The following is a 27621-nucleotide window of genomic DNA, read 5'->3' on the forward strand; positions in this document are numbered from 1 at the left end:
AATAGGGAAACACTTATGATAAACATTATATAGTATAGCGGGCTGGGCTCCACTTTTTAACCATTTTTATTGCTACCGATTCAGTCTGTTTCGGTATTGGTACTCGGTATAACAACCGAAAAAGAAAACAATTAAAAGTATACCGAACCGGTACCGATGTTTGGTTGGTATCGGTCCGGTCCGGTTCGGTTCATTTCGTTACCGGTACGGAAGATGCATCTTCAAGTTATCCACTCTACACATGTTAACCAAAATGATGCAAATATTTCGCTGAAAAGAAAACATCATTTTACAAAATAAAAGTAGAGTGAACCAGTCACACCAAGCAATTGGCACTCAACAAGGTCAACATAACTAATTCATTTAGAGCACATAAAATAAGAAAATATAAACAATAATATAAGTGTATACCACGCTCCTTTCACGTGCATCTGCTTGCAGTTGAGCCCTCCAATTATCAGATTCCTTTGTGAGGTCACCAACAGCACCAGACATATTTTGAAGGTTCTTCATGTTCGAATTTTGACCAAAAACATATGTCATGGTGTATTGACCAATTAACGTCTGTGATGACTGCGGTAGACTTGAAAGTAGATTTTGCAGGCCTGTCGTCCTTTGCCGTTGCAGGAGCTGCTGCGGGTTGTTCACTTCTTGCGTCACCTCAGAATCTATTCGTTGGAGAAAAATCATATAATTACCATAAATTCATAAAATAGCATTAGTAAATTGCTAAACTAAGTATACATATAAGAGGGTTCATTTCAAAACCAATGTTGACAACTGTGAGAACCGGATAAAAAGAGAAAGTGAGAGAGCATTAGTTTTCACCCTAAAAAAAAAAGCAAACGTCCAACACACGAAAACTGCAATAATAAAAAAAATGAAGTATGCATAGCAGCCTAGTAGTGGTGTTACAAATTTCAATCTAACGATTTATTTGAATAGGAAAATGTGCTGGCTGAATCAAGGAAGATGATTCCTGATTGTCGCAAACGCTGAGTCCTCACCTGCTAACCTAAAAGAAAGACTGGTATTTTGTTATTTTTTTTATTGTAGTATAGTCTATAAATTCAGTGAATTTAACATAGTTTTTGCTGATTATATGGTTACCTGGTCATGGTACATAATGAGATGATAAATGTCTGGGCAAAAACTCGGTGTCTACTAATACAAAAATGGCTCAGAAATCCCAAAAAAAAAGGATAAAATTGTATTATTTCTTCTTTACACAAGTTAGATTGAAATTTGTTAACTAAAATATCACTTACCATAACAATATCTATCTACTGTGGAGCCGTTACAAATCACATTGATCAACTGTATACATATACTAACACAAACCAATCACAGACTCTAACCTTATCACATTGTAGTGGTGCAGATTTATTATCAAGATTTCTCATTGGTCAACGCGTACCGTTTCAACACGAACCGTTAAACGGTGAACCGTTTAGACCCGTACCATTTCGAATCGAACCGTTTCAACGCGTACCGTTTAGACGCGAACCATTTCGACCCGTACCGTTTCGACCCGTACCGTTTCGAACCGAACAAAATTGCCCCTTGATGTACAATCTCTTTAAAAAAACATTTTTAACCAACCCGACCCAAAAACCCGTTCCGACCTGTACCCGTTCTGATCCGAACCCGTTTCGACCCAAACCCGTTTTGACCCAAACCAAAACTGCCCCTTTTTTAATTGACCCATTTTGGCCCGAAACCGTTTTGACCCATGACCCGGCCCGACCCATTTGCTAGGTCTAGTCTTGGGGAATAATAATGCAAAATATAATACAAGTTTGTGGCTTTGTGCATACCTTTTGCAAAAATACAACGGAATTTAAAAGCTGGCAAATGTCGACCAAAACCTCGACTAAATTCAACCTAAACTGCACAAGGCCATCCGGCAAGTCCCCTGTTGCAGTCTCACAAGTATATGTTGAATCATCTACCTACCAAAGTGAATGCCTACTTTAATGTTATTAAGAAAATTAAAAAAGGAGAAAAAAGTAGAAGAACATTTGGTTACCTGAGAACGCATCAGAAGAGCATCAAACAATGCTAAAAATACTGGAAAAAACCGTCTTTTACATGTTTGCGACTTTCGGTGATCCCGCCATCCATTCTAGCAATATTGCTTGCAAGACTACATCTATAATATGTAGAGAAAGAAAGAGAAAGCAAACAAAATCAATCTGAAGTTCAGAACTATGCATATAATATTGACTAAATTGAAAAAAATTTACCAGAACTGCAAAGTTAAGTCTGCAATAATCAAAACATAACCTTCAACCACCAAAATTCCAACAATAAAATCAGTAAAAAAACAACATATTACCTACAGAGACACCAATATCAGTATCAGCAGCCTGATTTTTCCTAAGCTTCCTCTCGAGATGCGCCGCGATCCATGTCGTCCCTAACGGACCCTTTTTCGCTGGCCAATTATGAAAAAACACACACACGTATTCTCAAAGAAGACAGGCATGAAGATTACATGTATCAACCTGCAAAAGCAACAGTGAACACAAAGAAAGTTGAAGATGGAAGTCACAGATACATAAATACGTATATATAATGGAATACTCACCGGAACCATCCGACGGCGGCTAGGGCTTCTACCATCTCCCTTCTCCCCGATTCACCCACAGGACCTGTCTTTAATGTGTGTTCGAATGGCAATCACCATCTGAGTCCTGGTTGCGTTCCACCAAAAACTGAGCGCCACCACATGAACTTCAAAACCGATATCATAGACAGAGGGATTGAAGCCTTTATCAAAGAAGATTACTGGCCGATTCGATAACTTTTAAGCTTCACTTGCCGATTCATTGGAGAGGAAATGGTAATGGTTGATTGTCGTGAGTTTCGGATGTGTGGGGAAAGTGAAAGCGACGGTTAGAGATGGTGAACCATTTTCCTTTTGAAGAGTTACATTGATTGTTGCCTTTGAAGAGTCACATTGATGAATTTAGTGTAGGTATTCAACGAGTATAGTATAAATAAAAGGGAAGAGGGGTAGTAACGGAAGAAAATGGTAAAAATTTATGCATTTTATATTGACTCTTTGTATGCCATCTTAAAAATTTGTATAGAAATGACAATTCTAGCCATAGGAAATGCTTATATATAGATATATAGATAGTATAGATTATGCGGCCTAATCTAGGGTTAGGAAAGAGTGTTCTATATGTTATTTTTTTATTAACCCGGTTTTGTTTAAGATAATTATGTGTTAGATATTAAATGAGTGTTTTGATTTGAACTCAGAAATTCTATAAATATTTAAAATTTATAGATAAAATATTATTTATTACGTCATCGGTTCGTAAATCATATTCGACCGGTTTGACCAGTGAATCAGTAAGTAAGGTGTCCAGTTTGCTATTTGATCCGGTCTCGAAAACATTAACATTGCTTCTAAATCTATATTTTTATTTATCATGGGACTAGAACCATGTTATCATTTAAGGAGAAACACCATTATGTATATATCTTGATACTGCTTGATACAAACCCTTTGATATGTAAATTTGATTACGTCTAAATGATCTTAAATAACTTGATCAAATTTCCCCCTTTTTTTCCTTTCGTAAAATGTCCCAACATCCATTAGGGTGGAAGGGGCGTGCACGGTAAAGGGTTGCGGGGTGTTGAGTTGCCTCGCGGGCACATTGCCCCCGGCACCCAAGGGGTTGCGGTGAGTTGGGTTCATCAATGTGTAGTCACCGAGTGAAAAAAACTATCCGTTGCATCTTATGACCATTATTTCGAAACGTTGGAAAAATAAAAAATAACATTAATTTGTTTTCTTTTATTTAAAACCCACACATTTCAATTTTCTCACACCACGCTCACTACAATCCTACATTTCTACACACCATGGATAAACAAAACAAACGTGAAGCCAAAAAAAGGTTCCGTTAGCCGAGGATCGGGTTTAAACCCAAGGGGACACGTGTCGCAAACGAGGCGATGTAGTTCTAGCGGTCCAGGTGATTTAATGCATAATTTCTAGAAATAAAAAAAATGAATGGACACCCCACGTGAGAAGCACCCATAGTGATTGAGTGCAAAATGAGGAGTGAAGAAGGGAGTTGACATTGACATGAGCTGATTGATTGACATGGAAAGGTTATCACTCCCCACATGGAGAGCACCCCTTCCATCTAAATCAGAATGCCTTAAAAACCTTAAATGCCCAACTCATTCCACCTTTCATCACTAATATTCCTCACATCCACTCCATGCTTCTATCTCGGTTATCTCCTTCATATCCCCCCCCCCCCCCAACCCAATATCTAACCCCTCCATTTTTGGTTTTCTTTACTAATAAGAACCAATTAAGATGAAGAATGTCTATGATGTTCGAGTGTTCACAATGATAACCAACAAAGAAATTTTGACAATACTCAGTCAATTTACTTATCCTTCTCACCATTCATCTTTTATTTCTCAAGCAATTTAACTTTCCATGATGGGCGTCCGTCTTTGCCACTAGATCTAGCTTAACAATGGATTTCACTCCATGCATAGTCAATGACCTCAAATGCATCTGTGGTAATTAAGGTCCAACATTATTTATAAACCCATCCTTTAATATGTTCATGGTGAACATGAGATTGCTCAAGGTGTTACAATTACCCCAATTTACGGATTCAGCATTCACGATGAAGTATACTCACCATCCTGATTAGGATAATGGGATCAACTGAGGTGCCCTAAATACCCCCATGAACTCTCCGCCCCTTGATGAAGTTTGCCCCCACCAAACCAAATGATGTAGGAGTGGCTTTGATATCTCCAACTCTTATACCATTAATAGTGTCCATTTTGCGCACAAGGAGTTCACATCATTTTTCTGGCTGCTCTATAATACTCTTTTTCATGGGTAGTAAATTTTAGGGGGTGTTTGGTGTTGCGTTTTCAAAATAGATTATGCGTTTTCAAAACTGCGTTTTGAAAAAGCATGCAGGTACATGCTTCTCCAAAACAGCGTTTTGGAGGCTGATAATCACTTTTTCATCCACACACTTTTTTAGATTATTTATGTTTTACAAAGGAATTAATCAAATAATCACTTCAAAACGTAATCCCAAACACCCTCTTAATTAGCTATAGTTGTATATGTGTGTGTCAATATATGAAAATATATACATACTAGTTATATGACATGATATATTGTTATAAATGTAATAAGTATATGTGGGTGTTAATTAATCAAAATTAATTAATTACTTAGTGTGGATTATTTAGTTTCTGGAGATGTATAACTGATATCGATTTTTAAAGGGGTTTAAATTGGTCTATAACCAACTTTCTCATTCTCTCTATCCCCCACCATAAAAAAATCCTCATCCCATCTTCCCGTCATTTGCGTGTTTCAGTCACCAAGAGAACCTAGAGAGAAAGAAAGTGGAATTGATCAAGAGAGAGGGTGGTGCGACAGTTGCTAGGGATAAGAGGTGTGTGGTGCTCGCGTGATGTGGTGAACAAAAAAGATTGTGGACAATTGTAGTCATAGCTCGTGGCAGCGGTGGTGTTAAGTGGTAATCCGTGGTGCAAACGCGAAGAGAGAGAAATGGAAAAAAGAGTTTTCTGTTTTTTTTTGTGTGTGATCGGTAATGGGAAAGGAAGAGTAACACGTGTGGTGTTCTAGTGATTAAGCATTTAAGCGAGAGTTCGATGATAAGTGATGACAATGATTGTGTGTATGTTTTAGATAATTTAATAAAGGCGGTTGGCGAACTCTAATGCGTGCAAGTGTGTATATGTTTTTAGATATATATTTTAAACCCTTTTTACACTTTTAGCCAAGTTTTAAATTTATAAAACACGATATTTACTAACACTAAACACACATATGGGCAAGTGCACCCATCGTGGACGTAGTATAGTGTTGGTAAGATACCGAGGTCGTCCAAGGACACAAGAGCTTTTAGCACCGATTTATCCTCAACGTCTAACCAAATCAAAATGTTAGAAAAAGATTTTTAAACTAAGAAAATAAAACTAACTAAATGCTGAAAAATAAAAATAAAAATAAAAACAGATAGACAAGATGAATCACTTGGATCTGACTCGTGTATTAGTATAACCTTCGATTATTTTCGCACTTTTACACTTGTTTAAGAGATTATCTTAGTTATTGTAGTAGGCCCCTCTTTTGAAGGCGACGTTACCCTCAACCCAGTAGTTTGAGTCAGCAAGGATACAATCCTAAAGGGTCGGATTATTGAAAGATAATGAATTAAGTTATTAATGCAAATTATGGTAGGCCCCTCTTTTGGAGGTGATGTTACCCTCGACTAAGTAGTCTGACTCAGCAGGGATACAATCCTAAATAGCCGGGTTATAGTATTAATAGTAGTTAACTTATGAGGGGGTCAAAGAGTTTGGATCCCCGCCATCTAATACCTTTGGGTATTGAAGGAGATCCTACTAAATTTGACCCAGGTCCCTTGCAGGACCTCTAAACGCTGAACAAGGGCAAGACCCTTACCAAACCGTTCCCTTAGCCCCGGACCAGGTAGCCAACATACCTCTATATAGACCGTGGATATATGAATGGTGAAAATCTTTTATTTTATATAGACAGTAAAATAATGCCAAGACACCACGGACAAACGATAAGGAAGAATCACCTTCAACATAAGCAACTAGTTATTAAAGTCATTAATACAAAACCAAATAAAAAGTGCAAAAGTTTAAAAATAAAAAAGTATTATACTAAACACTTGTCTTCACCAAGTGATGTAAGAGACTTAGGCAAACATGGCCTTGATTGTCAAGAACTCTTACGATCAATCTTGGATCCCGAGACGACTCACACACTCTATGATGGACAATGGATGATGGTGGTGGATGATGGTGTTGTGATGGTGGTGGGTGGTGGATGAAGTGTGAGAGAGGTGGTATGCCAAGGGATGAGTTGCAATGAAACCAAGCACTCCTATTTATAGGCTGAACAGAAGCCTGGGCACGGCCCCGTGCCCGTCTGACAATCTCTCTCCTCATTAGTTGTAATTCGCAATTACAATTAATGTGCCTGCAGTACTTTCGTCACACCCCCGTGTTCATTGGGCACGGCCCCGTGGTGGGCAATAGAAGCTTCTATAGGTTTGTCTTATCTGCTGCTTCTTGGGCACGGCCCCGTGCTGGCTGAGCACGGGGCGTGTTCAGTCTTCTGCCTTCTCTGTTTTGCTTGGGAGGATGCTGTCGAGGGGTCGGGCAATCCACTTATGTTCCTTTTCTTGTATTTATGTCAGATTTAGCTGCCTTTTTGCTTCTTTTGTTAATTTGAGCTCATTTAATCCTGAAAATACAAAAGGAAGACAAAAACACTCTTTTTTCCAACATTAGTACTTAAAAAGGGTTAGTTTTATGCCTCATTTGATGTAATTTATATGTTGCATTTTACACACATCAAATATCCCCACACTTGAATTTTTGCTTCTCCTCAAGCAAAACTCTTTAATATGTGGCTTACACTCCCAAATGGAATGGGTAGAAGAGAAGGTTTTGGCTTGTTATAGAGTGTCGGGATTCCAAGATTTTTATTGGGTTTTATTTTTGTTTATTTACAATCCTATTCGTTATGATTTATTTAGAACGTTTCATAAGAGAAATTACTTATTTGGGCATAACATGCCTTTTTAAATTTCCATTTATATACGAGTTCACATACCTCACGGGAGAAATCACTCACACTCGGCCGAAAGTGTCTTTTTTTAGTGAATCACTCGAGAGCGGCATGGAACTTATTCCTACCATAGGCTTGCCAAGCAATCAATCCTCATCCTTTTTAACTTTTTACCTTTGTAAATATCAAGAGGATTTTTTTTGGGTAAAGGCTTGGGCTAAAGGTGGGTAGTTGGGTTAGTGGTTAGTAGAAAGGGGCGAAAATCGTAAAAAGCGTCGGTTTTCGTAAAACATTTTTTTAGTGACTTTTTATTCTTAATGAAGTATTTCTTCAAACAAACTTTTTAGGAGCTTTATTTGTTTATTTCTAACTTCATTGTAAAATTCTCTCTCTCTTTTTTTTTTAGTCACACGAAAACCGAGCTTGTTACTAAAATAAAGGGTAAAAATAAAAAGGGTTTTTGGTGGGTAAAAAGGGTTTTGGGTTAAGAAATGAAAAGGTTTAGGCTCAAAGGGGTTAACTAGGGGGAGTTTTTGGGTAGGTGAAAAGAAAAATAAAAATAATGGTTTTGAAAGAAAAATGGTTAGTCCTAATGCCTCCATTATTTACTTACTTGGGTTTAAGTTGGTAAGGACCGAGAATGAATTGTCGTGGCAAGTTCTAGAGTTGTAAGAACCAAGCGGCTATTCACACAAGAAACGAAAAAATGAGCATTTAGCGTAAAGATGTATATTTGTATGCTCAATAAAGGCTCAAAACTCACTTTTGTGGGAATAGGTTTTTCTATGTGATCATGTATATATAATCGAATTTTAACTAAGCTTGTCATGCCGTTTCATAATTTTCTTATGTTGGTTCTTTTTATCATGACGCTATCGGTTGTAAATTTGTAAAAATATAACCTTGTTAGTCTTAGAATTCCCAACTTAAACTTTAGACAAGTAAAAAAAAATGAAATTTTTTTGAAAAAAATTGGGGTGATTAGCGGTTCCAATAGAGTTTTGTGTAAGGCTTGTTATTAGGACTTGCAAAATTCAAGGTTTTAGCATCCCCCCACACTTAAATTACACATTGTCCTCAATGTGTCCCAAAAATAAATTTTTAGGTTGATTGAATGTGTAACATGGTGTTAAAAGAAAAAAATTATGTTACTAGCAGTCTAGACATGGCCCCGTGGGGACCGGGCACGGCCCCGTGTTCAGGTGCTAGTAACGATAATTAAAGAAAAGAAACAGAAGCCTGGACACGGGGGCGTGTCCGGTGAACACGGCCCGTGTCCAGTTACCTGAACTGGGCATTTTTCTGCAGGGTGTTCAGCACGGGGCCGTCTTGGCTGGGCACGACCCATGCTGAACCTACTGTAATGGAGAAATTGTCGTCGGGTGGCCTTGTTCTTGTGCATGGGGCCATGTTTCTCGTTTCCCTTATCATCCTTTACCACCATGAGTGTGTTTTATTTATTATGATCCCTTCAACCCTTAAAACCATCATTCCATTAAAACCATAGAGAGATACATAACATTTCTAAAATAAAATAAAAAAAACTTAACTAATTAGGTCAGGAGGTACACGAGGTTATCATAAAGAGTTCTACTTTTTAAGAAAATTTCGAGAATAGTTTCCCGATGTAGTAGGACTTTCGGCCGACGGTTTTCTTCCCTAGATGTTGTTAAAGCCATTCTTCTATCTCCCTTGGAAGGAAGAAGGCAGCTTCATTTTCCTCAGCAACTTGTGGAGGAGGGGGAACACTCACCGGGACTCCTTGCACTACCCTTTGCGGAGGCTCAGGGTGCATGACGTACCATTCGGCCGGTATGATGACTTCGGGCACCACGTTCCACGCCCTTTGGGTTATTATAGGTACCAAAGGCGGGGAGGCGAGAAGGTTTAACCTCTAGTGCAAGAGGTTTACCTCTCGGAGACATCCCTCCAGTCCCACCGTTAGATGGTTGATACGGTCGACCAATGCTTCTTCCACTCCCGTCATTTCATCAATAGCCTCTCTTAGGGCGTAAACATAGTTTACAAGAGAGTCTTCCGCCGTTGATGAGCTCCTCCCTTGTCGGTTATTTCTTGAAGATGTTCCGCTTGTTCTGCTTGCCATTTCTGGGAAATAAACCGAAGAAAGCTAAATTTTTATGAAACAGAACCTCGGACACGGCCCCGTGCTCGATGAGCACGGCCCCGTGTCCACTTGTCTGCAGGATTTTAGGCTAAGGAGTCCTGGAGTTTTAAATTATTTTTATGGTTTTCGGCTGGGTTTTAAGCACAGATAATTTAAAACAGAGTTATACAACTAACTTTAAACAAGATTCCTTAGCCAATAATCTTACAAACTTACCATTAAAGGTTGGAATCATGAAGTTCCCAAGCTTTCATGGAGGAAATGTTTGAAAAAAATTTGAAAGAAGAGGTAATGAATAAAAGTGGAAGGGACAAGAGGGTTCTTGGGAACCTTCTTTTAGAACTTACCTAGGATGGTATAAGTGAAGATCACAGGAATCTCTGTCTTTTGAAGTGGTCAAAAATGAGCAGGAATCAGGCTGCATTTAAAGAAAACGACAGCGCACTGGACACGGCCCCGTGTTGGTTGGACACGGCCCCGTGTGCAGATGAAATCCTGACACATTTTGTCCGTATTCTGACAAAATCAGCAGAGAATCTTTTAGGTGAGCACGGGGGCGTGTTGACCTGGACACGGCCCCGTGTCTGGATGTTGTCTTATGGAGTTTCTTTAATTCTAAGGAACTTATTGATATCGGGTGGTTCCTTACTGGTTGGAACAACCCCAAAGTGCCTAAGATACCTTAATTGTCCTAGACTAAGGTGAGAACACAAGAGGTTGTCGGTGAGGGTAATTCCTATTTTTATTCTAGGTGGACAAGTCCAACCCTTTCCCGGGCTCTCGTTAAAGAAGGTATATGCCGAATCGCTCAGGTCTATGTATGCACCGAGCGAAGTCGATGGAGAGTCCTTCACGGCACAATCGGCACAGGGACGACTATCGTCCAAGTCTTCGCTAGGTATGAAGGTATTTTTGGGAGCAACGAGGTTGTTGGAATGCGATCCCAACATTTCTTCATGGTCATCGTCTTGGGGTGGATTAATGAAATCCTTCCTAAGCTCTTTTAACCAATTTAAAATTAGATTTTCTAGTTGAAATAACTCGTCAAGGAGCATTTCTCCTAGAATATCTGGCTGGGCGCATTCGAGGGAGAGATAGTGATTATTTTTACTTTCGCCCCTCTTAAGGTTATAGGGAGTCGGTGAGTCTATGTAGTGGGGCTTATAATTTAGAAAGTAACATTCTAATTCCTTATGTTTGCCTCCACATAATTGACACCACGTACCATAAGAGTGCCGAAAGTAAAAAGAATTACCATCACTCATGTTTGTGTCAGAAATTACCAACCGCCGGGATCTAACGGTTCTGTTTTCAGTAAGTGAATCTTGAGCACGGGGGCGTGTTGAGTGAGCACGACCCCGTGTTTAGCTTACTGTCTGACTTAAAACAAGATTGCCAGTTCCAATGATTGAGCACGGGGGCGTGTTCAGCAGGCACGGCCCGTGCTGAGCTCTGCAGAAGCTGAAAAACTAAGAAAATCCTAAAAATAATAAAGAAAAATAAAAAAAATGATTAGGCCGTTGATTCCTAACTTTCTTAAAATCCTTGTGTCCCCGGCAACGGCGCCAAAAACTTGATGCGTACAAGTGTGTATATGTTTTTAGATGTATATTTTAAGCCCTTTTTACACTTTTAGCCAAGTTTTCAATTTATAAAACACGATATTTACTAACACTAAACACACATATGGGCAAGTGCACCCCTCGTGGACGTAGTATAGTGTTGGTAAGATACCGAGGTCGTCCAAGGACACAAGAGCTTTTAGTACCGGTTTATCCTCAACGTCTAACCAAATCAAAATGTTAGAAAAAGATTTTTAAACTAAGAAAATAAAACTAACTAAATGCTGAAAAATAAAAATAAAAATAAAAACAGATAGACAAGATGAATCACTTGGATCTGACTCGTGTATTAGTATAACCTTTGATTATTTTCGCACTTTTGCACTTGTTTAAGAGATTATCTTAGTTATTGTAGTAGGCCCCTCTTTTGAAGGCGACGTTACCCTCAACCCAGTAGTTTGAGTCAGCAAGGATACAATCCTAAAGGGTCGGATTATTGAAAGATAATGAATTAAGTTATTAATGCAAATTATGGTAGGCCCCTCTTTTGGAGGTGACGTTACCCTCTACTAAATTTGACCCAGGTCCCTTGCAGGACCTCTAAACGCTGAACAAGGGCAAGACCCTTACCAAACCGTTCCCTTAGCCCCCGACCAGGTAGCCAACATACCTTCATATAGACCGTGGAGATATGAATGGTGAAAATCTTTTATTTTATATAGACAGTAAAATAATGCCAAGACACCACGGACAAACGATAAGGAAGAATCACCTTCAACATAAGCAACTAGTTATTAAAGTCATTAATACAAAACCAAATAAAAAGTGCAAAAGATTAAAAATAAAAAGTATTATACTAAACACTTGTCTTCACCAAGTGATGTAAGAGACTTAGGCAAACATGGCCTTGATTGTCAAGAACTCTTACGATCAATCTTGGATCCCGAGACGACTCACACACTCTATGATGGACAATGGATGATGGTGGTGGATGATGGTGTTGTGATGGTGGTGGGTGGTGGATGAAGTGTGAGAGAGGTGGTGTGCCAAGGGATGAGTTGCAATGAAACCAAGCACTCCTATTTATAGACTGAACAGAAGCTTGGGCACGGCCCCGTGTCCGCTGGACACGGCCCCGTGCCCGTCTGACAATCTCTCTCCTCATTAATTGTAATTCGCAATTACAATTAATGCGCCTGCAGTACTTTCGCCACGCCCCCGTGTTCATTGGGCACGGCCCCGTGGTGGGCAATAGAAGCTTCTATAGGTTTGTCTTATCTGCTGCTTCTTGGACACGGCCCTGTGCTGGCTGAGCACGGGGCGTGTTCAGTCTTCTGCCTTCTCTGTTTTGCTTGGGAGGATGCTGTCGAGGGGTCGGGCAATCCACTTATGTTCCTTTTCTTGTATTTATGTCAGATTTAGCTCCCTTTTTGCTTCTTTTGTTAATTTGAGCTCATTTAATCCTGAAAATACAAAAGGAAGACAAAAACACTCTTTTTCCAACATTAGTACTTAAAAAGGGTTAGTTTTATGCCTCATTTGATGTAATTTATATGTTGCATTTTACACACATCAAACTCGCTAGGGTTTTATGTGAAATCAAGGGCTCTTATGAGTAGATAAGGACTACCAAGGATGTGGAGACGGCTAACCAATTGAAACAACTCGATGGTATCAGGCGGCGACCAACGACGGTACATAGCGACATTGTGTGACGGGTTGGGCTTCAATGAGTTCGAATGAGCATGTGAAAAGTGTGAGATCTATTTGCTCTATGAAACCTCTTTTAACTTTTTTAATGTTTTTGGGTTGATTCACGTAAATTGTGTATTGTTTTAAACTACAAAACATGTTTAACTAGTAGTTTTGTGAGATTTTTTGGGGTGCTTTGAAAGTATAATTGAGAGCTTGATCAATCGTAATCTAAGTGTTACAAAGCTTGTTGTAATTGCAGTGACTGTGTATGTTGTGCAATATGTCTTCCTAAAACGACCCGATCAGCTATTTATCAAAACAAGGTGAAAAATATCCTAACTATAGCTATGATTTTCCTGGGATCCTAGTAAGACTGGGTAAGTGAACGTTGCAGCCCTTCCCACCTTATTTAGCACGTTTTCCTCAACCTCTCATACAACATATCTGGAGCCCTTCACATTGTGACTGTTGTGAGGGAATATTCCTGCGCACAATTCCTGACAGGGACAAAAATTTGTTAGTAATACCGAGGCTCATGAGTCACACCCTGACTTTTGCGGAAGCGTGATTATGGTGTGACTTTCTTAATATCATTGCATTCAATCATAACAGCAACTATATGATAAAACCATAGATTTGTCATCCACAATATAAGTTTAAAATATAACAACATTGTTTTAAAAACGTAGACTTCAAATTTAGTTTTTACAATCATACAAAATGTTTATGAGTTCACTAAAGACTCATCAAAAGACATTAGACAGCACCAAGGTTTGGAAGGCGTGTCTCGTCTAGAAAAGAGATACACGGACCAAACTCAACGACCATGGATGACATCTTTATACTTAACACAACATAAAAACTTCCAACGCCCGCCAGATCCACTTTACAATTTTGTAAGGCCCTAATACGTATTTGACAGAAAGTCGCAGCGGAAATTCGTGCCATAAAATTTCTTTCATTACAAATGCCTTGACTTACTTGAAAGTTCGTTTTAATATGTATCTTTTACAAAAATAAAGTATAAGTCCTGTATACTAAGGTACATACTCAATTATTCCCATACAATCTATCTTGTGACTTGATCTTTGATCTCTATTCCTCGTGATAACTGCCCGTGATTCGAACAACCTGCACTCACCACATACATTCATAACATTAGTACACAATGCATAAACAAGATTCAATCTCGTACACTTCCCATTTCGTTATCTTTCTAACTTTAAGCATTTCATCTGCGTATCCATATCCTGATGAGGCTTCAATAATGTACCTGCATTACTTTTCATTCTCAAGGCACACCATTAATAACGTATTACTCGACGTATCTAAATCATGCATACATACATTCTTACGTGCATACATACACATCTACATACGTACATACCTTCCTATATCTCTACATACATGCATACACTCATACGTGCCTTCATATATACTTAAATACATGTCTACATATGTACATACACTCTTACGTACGCGATCAAGATCTTACATACCTCTTATATATCCATACATTAATTACATGGTACATAGACTTAGATTTATATCCCATAAACGTCAAAGGAACGATCAAAATCATGTTTGGGAGGCCCGCCGTGGTCCACGGATAGCAAACCGAAGCCTACTACTCCCAAATCGACTTAGATAACAAATTTCAGGTTTTTGAACATGGGGAGGCCATCGACGACGACCCTAGGGGTGTCGGCGACGGCCCTTGCAAGTGCCTGTAGCCCAAAACTTCCGTAGACAGCCAAATAACCCGTCAGTCAAAAACTGACTTTCTAGAGCCCGTCGGCGACGCCCCTAAGGCCGTCGGCGACGCCCTCTAGAAAATGCATTTTTCTGCAGCTCCGTTTCGTCGTCCGTACGCACTTAAACGCGCATAACTTTTGAACCGTTTACCCGTTTACCCTTCCGTGTCTTCCTACATGCTTGTAAATTCACATTCTATCATATGAACTTGAAATCCAACATCCGGTTTAAGGAAAATATTCACTTAAGGCTCTCGGCTTTATATACCCGCTTTCACTTATTCGACCCGTTCATGTTTTCGTCAAACTACTCATTTGTTTTAACCCAAAACTTACATAAACGTTATAACTATAATACTTTTACATTATCCAGGGTTCGAACTTGGGATTTATGCACTCGATACCTGTATGCGTTAAACCTATTCATGTCATTCATTTATACAACCCTTCCGGTATAGTAATAAAACCACATTTTTGACCCATTCGGCCTACTTAACGTAAATCATCAATTCCATACAACCCTTCTTATTTGACTTCAATTATCAAGCCTAATTAACTAGAACATAACCTTACTTAACAAACTAAGAAGTGATTCGGAAATCACTTACCTCATGCGTCCGAGTTTGTGCATTCATTTCCTTGTCTCCTTTTGACACGTTAGCCTTTCTTGCTTGAGTCCATTTTCCACATGATCCCTAGGCTTTCGTGTCACCACAATTACATCCTTGTTAGTATACATGATTGTACATATAAATGATCATGTCGAATGCCTAACTCACATTTGACTTTCATTAGTCAAGTCTAACAAGCATAAGGCATATACCCAAAAATCACATCTTTTCAAACTCATATAATCCATCATGTCAATGCATAAAACGCATATTTATTTAACACACACCATATGACGTTCTAAGATTTCACAATTGTGACAAAATTCTAGCCATGCCTTTTATGTGTAGTTGACTTTCAAAAGTCAACGGTTTATTGTATAAACTTTTGACTTAACCTTATATATACGTGACATCATATTAGGCTATACATATGACATTATATACATTTCATACTTATGATGCACTTGTGCTTACAACTACATGATCACATAATTATATACAGATACACGTTCACTTACACATTCTTTCACATGTAAATGTTTTGTGATTCTACATTTGGCAATATCATCTACGGTAACAATACGACATACCTCCAACACATTTACTTACAAATCAGCTATTCGTTTCACATTCGTATACATTCACTTTTAATTACCATAAATCAAGCGCATCAAATACATGGTGAGCATCACACCATTCAAGCACAAGATACAAATTCCTAAATGCATGATTTTAATCAAAACATACGTTCAATCCGAATTCTCATATGAATTCCCTCTAAGGCACATTATTCAAGTTAGTTTTCTACCGACCTCGTCATTCCCCAATTAATTCATAAATGTCAAGCCGTTTCATAAAATTCTCATATCCTAACGTCACTTGGGCATTTCATCATACACTTGATGTGCGTACACCATTTAATGCACAATGTACAACCAAATCATGCTTTCATTCCTATTTCCTATCTTCATTCATCATCACCACTAAAAATTACATAAATTTCATACCATCTTTCAATCTAACCTATAATTATGCATCCCACACCAACTAGTTCATCATATTTACACAAACTTCATTCTTACAAGATCATCATATATCATCATACTACATTGAACAAGTGGGTTTCATCCCAAAATATCAATTTACTTAAAGTCTTGCACAATTCGTCTTTCATGTGATGATTCTAACATATAATCATACCTAATTTCATGAAATTTCCTAGATTGATCATAACCCACTTTATTCAAGATAATCAAATCATAAAATTTAACTTACTTGATTGTGAAGAACATATAGGAGATCGAAAATCTTGATACATGCATCCTATACATCTTCAATTTCCTTATCAATTGGCTGATTCATGATGAACAAGGGTTTCCCCTTGTTCTTCTTTTGTCTGGGCGACACACTCACACACATCATTGTGTGAGTTTTGATGTTTTAATTGGTTTTTATTTATTTCATCTTTCATAATGCCCAAAATAGTCCCTCAAGTTTCTAATTGCTTATAAATGAAATTAAACTCATTATCTTGTCATTTAATGACCATCACACTAACTTGGTTACTTTTAATGATTTAATTGTCAATACTTCAATTACTAGCACCTTATTTACTTTCATATGGTAAAACTTACATTTACCACTTTGTTTTATAAAGCATTAACAATAAAATATTATATTACGACTCTTAAAAATTTTGGGGTGTTACAAGTCTACCCCCCTTAAAGAAGGTTTCGTCCCCGAAACCTCATTCATTTCTTCTATAACACATTTGGTTATATTATTCGTTTGTTCATTCATTCGGGTTACATTGGAAGACTTATCTAAGTATGTTGTGAGAAATTGCCATTAGTCACACATCCCCTAATCCATAATTTGAAACTAGCATCCCGACATACATTCATACCTATCAAGATTTTCAACTCTTGTGAAACCCAATCCTTAGTTATTATTGTTTCTACTTATGTATCGATTCATTTCATTCATGATGCATATCGTAGGCTTTTGATTTATCAATTTATAACACTTTAACTTTCTACTCTATGAATCGTGTCCAAAGGCAATCCATGATATTCATCATTGTTGACTTTTAAAAAGTCAATTGCCTTACGTAATATACCTTCTAGTTATGAACATGAAATCATTATAAAACAGTAGACAATAGTATTATTACCTTTATAAGGGAACACCAACCAATAGTATGCATTCATTGAACTACATCCCGAGTGTATCCCCTTTCACATATTCATGTACATACAAACGTGTCCCCTAAAGTTTTCACATATACTAGTTCATACTACTTATACCTACCATGGCCCAATATACATTTCTGCGTATAATTTCGTTCACTCAAACGTATTCAACATATCATACTTATTCATGCATATAATCATCTGACAGTAGATCTACTTGTAAACGAGCTTTGTCCCTTGGTACAAATAACATATTTTAACACATTTGTAGGTTCAAGTTCTATTCACATATGGGTTTTAGAGTCTAAGGCGAGCTTTCATGTTAAACCCGCCGCAATTTACGGCTATAATCCGTGTCTTACGGTTACTACTTGCTGGTTAAACTCATTTCATGGTTTACTTATTAGGCACTAGCATTCATACAGCTTGATGACATTAAGTTCGAGTTGAAATTCATTCCTTGGTCGACCTATAAGAGTCAAACCTTCCTTTTCATGTCACATTTTGTGCTCGATGACATTAAAGTTACAACCCTTTTTATACATACCTGACGGAAGTAGATTCCATTGATTCGTTATCCTTATCTTACGATAATCATTCCTTTCCGATTGGCGACACTGCGTGTCCATTCATCAAGCTCACCTACGAGCACAAAACTTAACATATCAAAACATTAACTACCGAGTTCAAATGGCGATCGCCATCTGACCCGTATGACCCATTTATCCTTTTGACCATTCTTGCATGCAACGCATTTGCATAAATATATTCATATATATATATATATATATATATATGAAAGTTTAAACATAATTTGAACCATATCACTTAAGGAATATTTACTTGTTTGGTCCGTAATTACTTACACATTCGGATATTTTCATTCCTATCATTCTTTTATTCATTTGCTTTACATTTACTTATATGACTTGTTTGACGCAAACATCGTCAAGCTATCGACTTCTTCTTATGTAGACTAGTTCCGTCTTTTATATCTTAAATCTGTTTCGCGGATTCGAACACATTATTCATACCTTTCGTACCTTCTATGTTTTGAATCCGTCTCGCGGATTCAAACATTACATTCACATCTTTCATTCCTTGAATCCGTCTTCGCGGATTCATACATTTCATTCATGCCTTTCATTCCTTGAATCTGTCTTGCGGATTCAAGCATTGCATTCATATCTTTCATTCTTTGAATCCGTCTCGCGGATTCAAACATTTCATTCATACATTGTTGATCCGTACTTTCTTACGGATTCAAGATTCTTCATTCTTATCATTCGCACTTTTCACTCTTACGTAGTACTCTCAATCTCCCGATAGTCTTACTACCCATTTCACCCATACGCCCATCTGCTACCCAATTCTAACGGACATACCTGTAACAATTATCGCGGTCTCACGAACGTCATACGTTTCTTGTGTACTGGCCAGGTACACAATCCACGTACTAGTTTTGTGTCTTCGCGTAATCGCCACATTATATTCGAAGAATTAAGTTTCGGCACGTGTTACATTTTTAAAACTTCTTTACCATGTCGTTATTATATTCATTTAAAATTTTCTTTCACTTGCTTAATTATACCATTTCATACACCCACGCGTTGAATTTACGTACCAGGGGTCAATTCGTCTTATTACTTGCCTTGATGCCGGTCCTAGACCGCATTCACGGATCCTCCCTTCTGAACAATTGCGCTTATCCTTCACATAACATACTATTAGTTCCCTTCAAATACATAATCTGATACATTCTTGCCTTTGCTTCTACCTTTAGATCTTGATCGACTCTCGGATTGTACGGGTTTCTTGTTACAAGAGCACACAGGTTTGAGTTCAAGTATTCATCTCCTCACACTTGATTTCAATCAACCCATGGCTCTGATACCAACTTGTAAGGCCCTAATACGTATTTGACAGAAAGTCGTAGCGGAAATTCGTGCCATAAAATTTCTTTCATTACAAATGTCTTGACTTACTTGAAAGTTCGTTTTAATATGTATCTTTTACAAAAATAAAGTATAAGTCCTGTTTACTAAAGTACATACTCAATTATTCCCGTACAATCTATCTTGTGACTCGATCTTTGATCTCTATTCCTCGTGATAACTGCTCGTGATTCAAACAACCTGCACTCACCACATACATTCATAACATTAGTACACAATGCATAAACAAGATTCAATCTCGGATACTTCCCATTTCGTTATCTTTCTAACTTTAAGCATTTCATCTGCGTATCCATATCCTGATGAGGCTTCAATAATGTACCCGCATTACTTTTCATTCTCAAGGCACACCATTAATAACGTATTACTCGATGTATCTAAATCATGTATACATACATTCTTACGTGCATACATACACATCTACATACGTACATACCTTCCTATATCTCTACATATATGCATACACTCATACGTGCCTTCATATATACTTAAATACACGTCTACATATGTACATACACTCTTACGTACGCGATCAAGATCTTACATACTTATATATCCATACATTAATTACATGGTACATAGACTTAGATTTATATCCCATAAACATCAAAGGAACGATCAAAATCATGTTTGGGAGGCCCGCCGTGGTCCACGGATAGCAAACCGAAGCCTACTACTCCCAAATCGACTTAGATAACAAATTTCAGGTTTTTGAACATGGGGAGGCCGTCGGCGACGGCCCTAGGGGCGTCGGCGACGGCCCTTGCAAGTGCCCGTAGCCCAAAACTTCCGTAGACAGCCAAATAACCCGTCAGCCAAAAACTAACTTTCTAGAGCCCGTCGGCGACGCCCCTAAGGCCGTCGGCGACGCCCTCTAGAAAATGCATTTTTCTGCAGCTCCGTTTCGTCGTCCGTACGCACTAAAACGCGCATAACTTTTGAACCGTTTACCCGTTTACCCTCCCGTGTCTTCCTACATGCTTGTAAATTCACATTCTATCATATGAACTTGAAATCCAACATCCGGTTTAAGGAAAATATTCACTTAAGGCTCTCGGCTTTATATACCCGCTTTCACTTATTCGACCCGTTCCTGTTTTCGTCAAACTACTCATTTGTTTTAACCCAAAACTTACATAAACGTTATAACTATAATACTTTTACATTATCCAGGGTTTGAACTTGGGATTTATGCACTCGATACCCGGTATGCGTTAAAACTATTCATGTCATTCATTTATACAACCCTTCCGTTATAGTAATAAAACCACATTTTTGACCCATTTGGCCTACTTAACGTAAATCATCAATTTCATACAACCCTTCTTATTTGACTTCAATTATCAAGCCTAATTAACTAGAACATAACCTTACTTAACAAACTAAGAAGTGATTCGGAAATCACTTACCTCATGCGTCCGAGTTTATACATTCATTTCCTTGTCTCCTCTTGACACGTTAGCCTTTCTTGCTTAAGTCCATTTTCCACATGATCCCCAGGCTTTCGTGTCACCACAATTACATCCTTGTTAGTATACATGATTGTTCATATAAATGATCATGTTGAATGCATAACTCACATTTGACTTTCATTAGTCAAGTCTAACAAGCATAAGGCATATACCCAAAAATCACATCTTTTCAAACTCATATAATCCATCATGTCAATGCATAAAACGCATATTTATTTAACAGATACACGTTCACTTACACATTCTTTCACATGTAAATGTTTTGTGATTCTATATTTGGCCATATCATCTACAGTAACAATACGACATAACTCCAACACATTTACTTACAAATCAGCTATTCGTTTCACATTCGTATACATTCACTTTTAATTACCATAAATCAAGCGCATCAAATACATGGTGAGCATCACACCATTCAAGCACAAGATACAAATTCCTAAATGCATGATTTTAATCAAAACATACGTTCAACCCGAATTCTCATATGAATTCCCTCTAAGGCACATTATTCAAGTTAGTTTTCTACCGACCTCGTCATTCCCCAATTAATTCATAAATGTCAAGCCGTTTTATAAAATTCTCATATCCTAACATCACTTGGGCATTTCATCAAACACTTGGTGTGCGTACACCGTCTAATGCACAATGTACAACCAAATCATGCTTTCATTCCTATTTCCTATCTTCATTCATCATCATCACTAAAAATTACATAAATTTCATACCATCTTTCAATCTAACCTATAATTATGCATCCCACACCCACTAGTTCATCATATTTACACAAACTTCATTCTTACAAGATCATCATATATCATCATACTTCATTGAACAAGTGGGTTTCATCCTAAAATATCAATTTACTTAAAGTCTTGCACAATTCGTCTTTCATGTGATGATTCTAACATATAATCATACCTAATTTCATGAAATTTCCTGGATTGATCATAACCCACTTTATTCAAGATCATCAAATCATAAAATTTAACTTACTTGATTGTGAAGAACATATAGGAGATCAAAAATCTTGATACATGCATCCTATACATCTTCAATTTTCTTATCAATTGGCTAATTCATGATGAACAAGGGTTTCCCCTTGTTCTTCTTTTGTCTGGGCGACACACTTACACACATCAGTGTGTGAGTTTTGGTGTTTTAATTGGTTTTTATTTATTTCATCTTTCATAATGCCCAAAATAGTCCCTCAAGTTTCTAATTCTTATAAATGAGATTAAACTCATTATCATGTCAGTTAATGACCATCACACTAACTTCGTTACTTTTAATGATTTAATTGTCAATACTTCAATTACTAGCACCTTATTTACTTTCATCTAGTAAAACTTACATTTACCACTTTCTTTTATAAAGCATTAACAATAAAATATTATATTATGACTCTTAAAAATTTCGGGGTGTTACAATTTTCCCTGAAATACATGTAGTTTGAAAAACATCAACAAAAGTTGAGCGAGTTCATGTGTTCGTTTGTGTGTATGTATAAACCTTTGAAACGTTGTAAGTATGTATGTAAGTCCCTGGTATGCAGCAATAAGGAAAAATAGATCACCACTGGGTTGCAAAGCCAATGGTATGTGTGAAGTGATACAGGAAGACTCAAACCTAGCAGACTTGCACCGGGCCTCCGCTGTAAGACATAGTCACCACATGGTCCACTCGACGGACTCACGGGTGGGGCTCGCCACACCCAAATAGATCTATCACTCATGCCCCTCGGTCCTACAACGAGGATTGATGGCCTTAATCGCCCTACCCATTCACACGATCTAGCAGTAACCCTTCTTAGCTAACCATACCATGTATAAAACGTTTGTAATAACTGAAAACAGTTAAAAGAAAAGGGGGACATGAACTCACAGTATTGCGTCTTCGGTAATCATAACTCAAATCTCCTCAGCAAACACGACTACCTACAATGTACTAACGCCTATTAGACGAACGGGTCGTGCCTTGCCTTAGTATTTACGTTTTTTAGTTACGTTTCTGATATTATTCCAAGTTATAATTATTTGTTAAAATAATAATTATTTTAACTTTATATTATATTTAATTTTTGGAATAATTGTTAAACAATATTTTTGTAATAATACTTCTCAAGTATTGTTATTCGTATTTCCTTCCCAAAGATGGGTATATTCGTATTTGTATTTGTATATTTTGCCACGTATTGGTGTCGTATTTCGAGGTATTATTCCAAATATAAATATGCCAATATATTCCCAATATATATTTCCAAAACAATATATTTTCAAGTCTTACTTAGAAAATATATATAAACTTATTTTGTCCAAAATAATGTATTTCAAGAAAATATATATTTTTCACAAAATCATATATCTTCTAAATATACTAAGAAAATATATTTTTACTTCCAAAATAATATATTTTCTCCTTGTCGAAAATACGATATATTTTGTAATGATAATAAAAATCATATTTTCATTTCTTTTGTATCCAAAATAATATTTACCAAAAGTACGCTCATAAATGTATTTTTCGGAATATTTTGTAAGCTACATTCTTGCGTGGTTTCACAATATTATGTGTGTAACTTGTATACTTATTCCATGAGAGTCCCGGTAATTATTTTGGATTGTAACTTCTTGGTATTTGTTAAGTTATATTATTTTATCCCTAAAATAATATAGTTAATACACAAAGTATACAAGTATTCACACACATCATGTCATTAATGTAAATATATATTCTAAATACATATTATCCATTTTTATTTATAAAAACCAACCTCCAATATTTGTATTTTTGTAACAAAATCCATGGCAAAGTTTTTATTGAAAACTCATGATCAAAATATGTAACGCCCGTCTGGTTTTATTAATATTTTAATAAAAGATACAAATTTTTATGCTAAAATGTGTCTTTACAAAACTTGTTATACCAACATTCCCAAATGATTACAACATTTCAAAAACAATTGATAAGTGTTTACATAATTCACTTATATCAACACAAATCAAGATTTGACGCAGAAGCTTCATTTAACGTGTGTTCGGTTCTTGCTCGCCGCTTGATCTTCATCCGGATTAGGTCCATCTTCACCTACGGTCAAAACCATGTAAATAATTAGTTTTGACACTTTAATAATCGAGTATAAACAAGTTCCGTGCTTAACGTAACAAAACAAGAAATTATTTTTGTTTTGTTTTCAGCCCCTTCACCCGGCCGTGTCAAAAAGTCACCCGGCCGTGTCAGTTAACATATATTTTTCACAGCCCAGCCACCCGGCCGTGTCAAAAAGTCACCCACCCGTGTCAACTCTGCACGTCTATTTTTCATTAGTTCTTACCGAAACGGACATAACTCTCTCGTTTTTAATCCGTTTTACACGATTCTTTTTCCTACGCGTCCGTAATTTAATTCTCCATCATATGGAGTTAAAATCCGACATCCGGATTAACAAAAATTTAAGACTTTTAAATCTTTGGCTTATTACCCTTTTTACCAAATTTTGACCCGTTCGTGATTTTATCAAACAAACATGCCTATTTGATCTTTAAACCCATGAACTTCATAATTTCAATATCTCCTATTATATTAGGCTCAAAATCACGGATTTGTATACCTTCTTTAACCCGTTTTGACTTAGAAGCTTATTTTGACCCGTTAAGGGTATTTAAGCACTTTTACCGCATAATTCATACCCATTCACTTCTAGCATTGTACTTCCATATTATTTATCAATTTATCTTCCACCACAACTATATGTGTGGAGGATTTAATGTGGAGATCTATTTATTCCGAGTTTTACCCCTCAGATTATCATTTTACGGCAAAGACTCATATAGAGTCATTTGACCCAAAGATTCACATATTTCACTTTTTATACTTAATACAAGTATCTATTTGGTTACAAAACTCATTTCTAAGCAACCTTTAGGGATCGTTTGCTTAATTTCACTTATAAGAGCATTTTGGTCACTTTTACCCCTCCTATTACGACGAAGGACCTTTAAAGCCATGTTCGACCAAAATCTCACTTTTAAAACTATAATCTTATTTAGAAACCATTATATTTCTAAAATACCATAATCATGACCCAATTTATTCGGTTTACCTTAATGATAACGGAATATCTATATTTTATCCTTGTCTAACACTTATAGAACCTCAAGTTCTACATGACGAGTTGAATCATTATACAAACCTGGCTCGGATCAATATATTGACCCGTTTCGATACCTTGCCTTAGTAGCCGCTAAGTAATAGCGATGTCAATATTCAATCGATATTTATTCCAGTAATCATACAACTCGACAAACCATTAGTCGATATTGTCAAAGGGTGATATTTTCTCCTTTTGACCCGTTTGGTCTAAATGACCGTTTACTTTTGCGAGATGGATTTATCATCATCTCGTCTACATGACTTGTACCGGTTTACACCGTACGGTCAATTTTCCTTATAAATCTATTTCTTGATCATTTTGACCCCTTTATATCTTACGCCATAAAGTGTCCTTCAAAACTAACGGTTATCGTCAACTAGTGACCACCTTACCATTTAACCCTTATTAATTGTATTGATTTACCTTACAAGGTAATCATTTAGAACTCGTTATTTATTAGTCATTGCATGACTAAATGATCTTATTAGCTCTTTTTAATCATTCAACATGGTTTATCATTAATGTCTTTTGTTCCGAACCGCACATGACGGGTCAAAACATCATAAGTCAAATATGACTTTTGATTATTCATAATCTATAAAACCAATAGTTGTTAATAAAAGGTGTAAGCTTTAACTTACCTAGTATCCGGATTATGCTCTTTTCCGCGTATACGATCCGTTTGACCCGCTTCTTTCCCCAAGCCTCCATCTAGCTTGTCAAGAGTCAAACTAGCATCATGATTCGTAAGATGGTTAGATTAGTCATCATTATTATGACTAGTTCATCTTACGGACTTTATGTCGAAACTTCTATTCGACTTCATCATAGGTTAGTTCGACTTTCTAAAGTCAACTACCTTTAATCATATAATATGCACGATTAAGGCAAATCAACATTATGATTAGAACCCGTTTTATCCCATATCTCATGTGATTAGTCAAGCTTGCCAATTACGCGTTTCACTTGAATTTCACCACTTTACTTCTCATTTAGGCATTTTAACAAACACCTAATGGGCATTCTTTTATAGAATTTAACAATCAAACTTATGGCTACCTATCTTGCCAATTTCAACATCTTTTACTAGAAGATCATCAAATTCATGGTTAAATGTCAAGATCAACTTCATAAAGTTTAAATAACACTAGTTTGACAATCATGGTTCTAGTGTTCATCATGTTTCTACAAAACCCATTTAAACACCCATAATGGATGATCATGAACTTTATAATTTCAACACTAATTCAACTAGTTATTGACTAGGGTTTACTCCTAGACATGATTTCATCCTAAATTCATCCAAACTTTAATCATGCAAGCCAAATTTTCGATTTCATATGTTCACCAAGAATTCAAGATGGAACTAAATAATGAAATTTGGCATACCTTATGATCCCTTCATCGAGGTGATCATGAATTCGTGCTTGGATTTCGATTTAGGTTGGATTTACCCCTTCAATTTGTTGATTTTATGCTTGTTAGGGTTTGAGCTTGAGAGCCCTTCTTGGCTCCTGTGCTTTGTACGACCAGAACACACACAAAGGTGTGTGTTTTGGTGTTTTTAGTTTTAATTAATAAAAACTCATTTTCTCATCTTAACCATTTTAGTCCCTCTACTTTACCCATGTTTATAAAGGTTACTACATCAAGTTCCCTCTTTAGTTTAAAACACTAGACTAACTAGGTTGATATTCCTAGTTATTTAGTGGGTTATGGGAGTTATAACCTGTTTTATTTTAAGTCCCGTTAACTCGGACTTCTTATAAACTTACTCCCTTAAAAGCTTTTATTCACGTTGTATTTAATATTAGGATTATTCCTTTAAATCCTAATATTTTCGGGTTAAATTTTACCACTAACGGTATTTCACCCGTCTTTCAGTATTAACGGAGTTTGATTACTAATCCCATTTTCGGGGTGTTACAAGTCTACCCCCCTTAAAGAGGTTTCGTCCTCGAAACCTTTTCTTACATAATTCATTGAGTCTAAACTCGATGTATTCGATCCGAGAAATCTTTTAAACATTACTTATACTTTTAACCATTCGTTAGTATTACCAGAAAAGTATGGTAACATCTTTTTGGTTACTAATTGTCTACATATCTCATACGACTTAGTGCAACTTGAAATAACGTAATCTCGTTATTTCCACTAGTTTAGTTAACTTAGCGATATCCATCGCTTTCATATACTATCGAATTCTTTATGAATCCGTTACTTTGACCCGTTTAAAGGTCTTTAGTGAAATCTTTCACTTTTTGCAACAATTTCTTTTGTTTTCAAATTTATTTATTCGGTTCGATTATACCGAATCCACTGCTTACTGTTATTTGATTTGCATATATTCTTATTTGGTTATGTCCCATTACCGGGCTCATTACTCTTTTGCATTTAACGCTACCTTTATCCTGCTTGCGTTTACTCATGCCGTTCGACATGATATTATATTCGACCCAT

General features: G+C 36.8%; 2 long non-coding RNA genes across 13 annotated transcripts; both read right to left on the reverse strand.

The window, feature by feature from the left end:
• Positions 1-411: 411 nt before the first annotated feature.
• Positions 412-2972, reverse strand: LOC110872966. Of its 12 annotated transcripts, XR_002554825.2 has the most exons (7): positions 2591-2968; positions 2339-2507; positions 2030-2152; positions 1818-1952; positions 1111-1161; positions 1008-1015; positions 412-668 (listed from the first exon to the last, which is right to left on the reverse strand). It is a non-coding gene; the product is annotated as an uncharacterized LOC110872966 (long non-coding RNA). The 12 variants fall into 12 exon arrangements; XR_004865233.1 differs by having other exon boundaries at positions 1111-1952; positions 2591-2972; XR_002554826.2 differs by lacking the exon at positions 1008-1015.
• Positions 2973-23849: 20877 nt separating this feature from the next.
• Positions 23850-26680, reverse strand: LOC110872965. Its single transcript, XR_002554817.2, has 3 exons — positions 26551-26680; positions 25803-25892; positions 23850-24095 (listed from the first exon to the last, which is right to left on the reverse strand). It is a non-coding gene; the product is annotated as an uncharacterized LOC110872965 (long non-coding RNA).
• Positions 26681-27621: the final 941 nt, after the last annotated feature.

The sequence above is a fragment of the Helianthus annuus genome, chromosome 8 (genome assembly GCF_002127325.2).
Source record: "Helianthus annuus cultivar XRQ/B chromosome 8, HanXRQr2.0-SUNRISE, whole genome shotgun sequence".
Classification (NCBI taxonomy): Eukaryota; Viridiplantae; Streptophyta; class Magnoliopsida; order Asterales; family Asteraceae; genus Helianthus; species Helianthus annuus.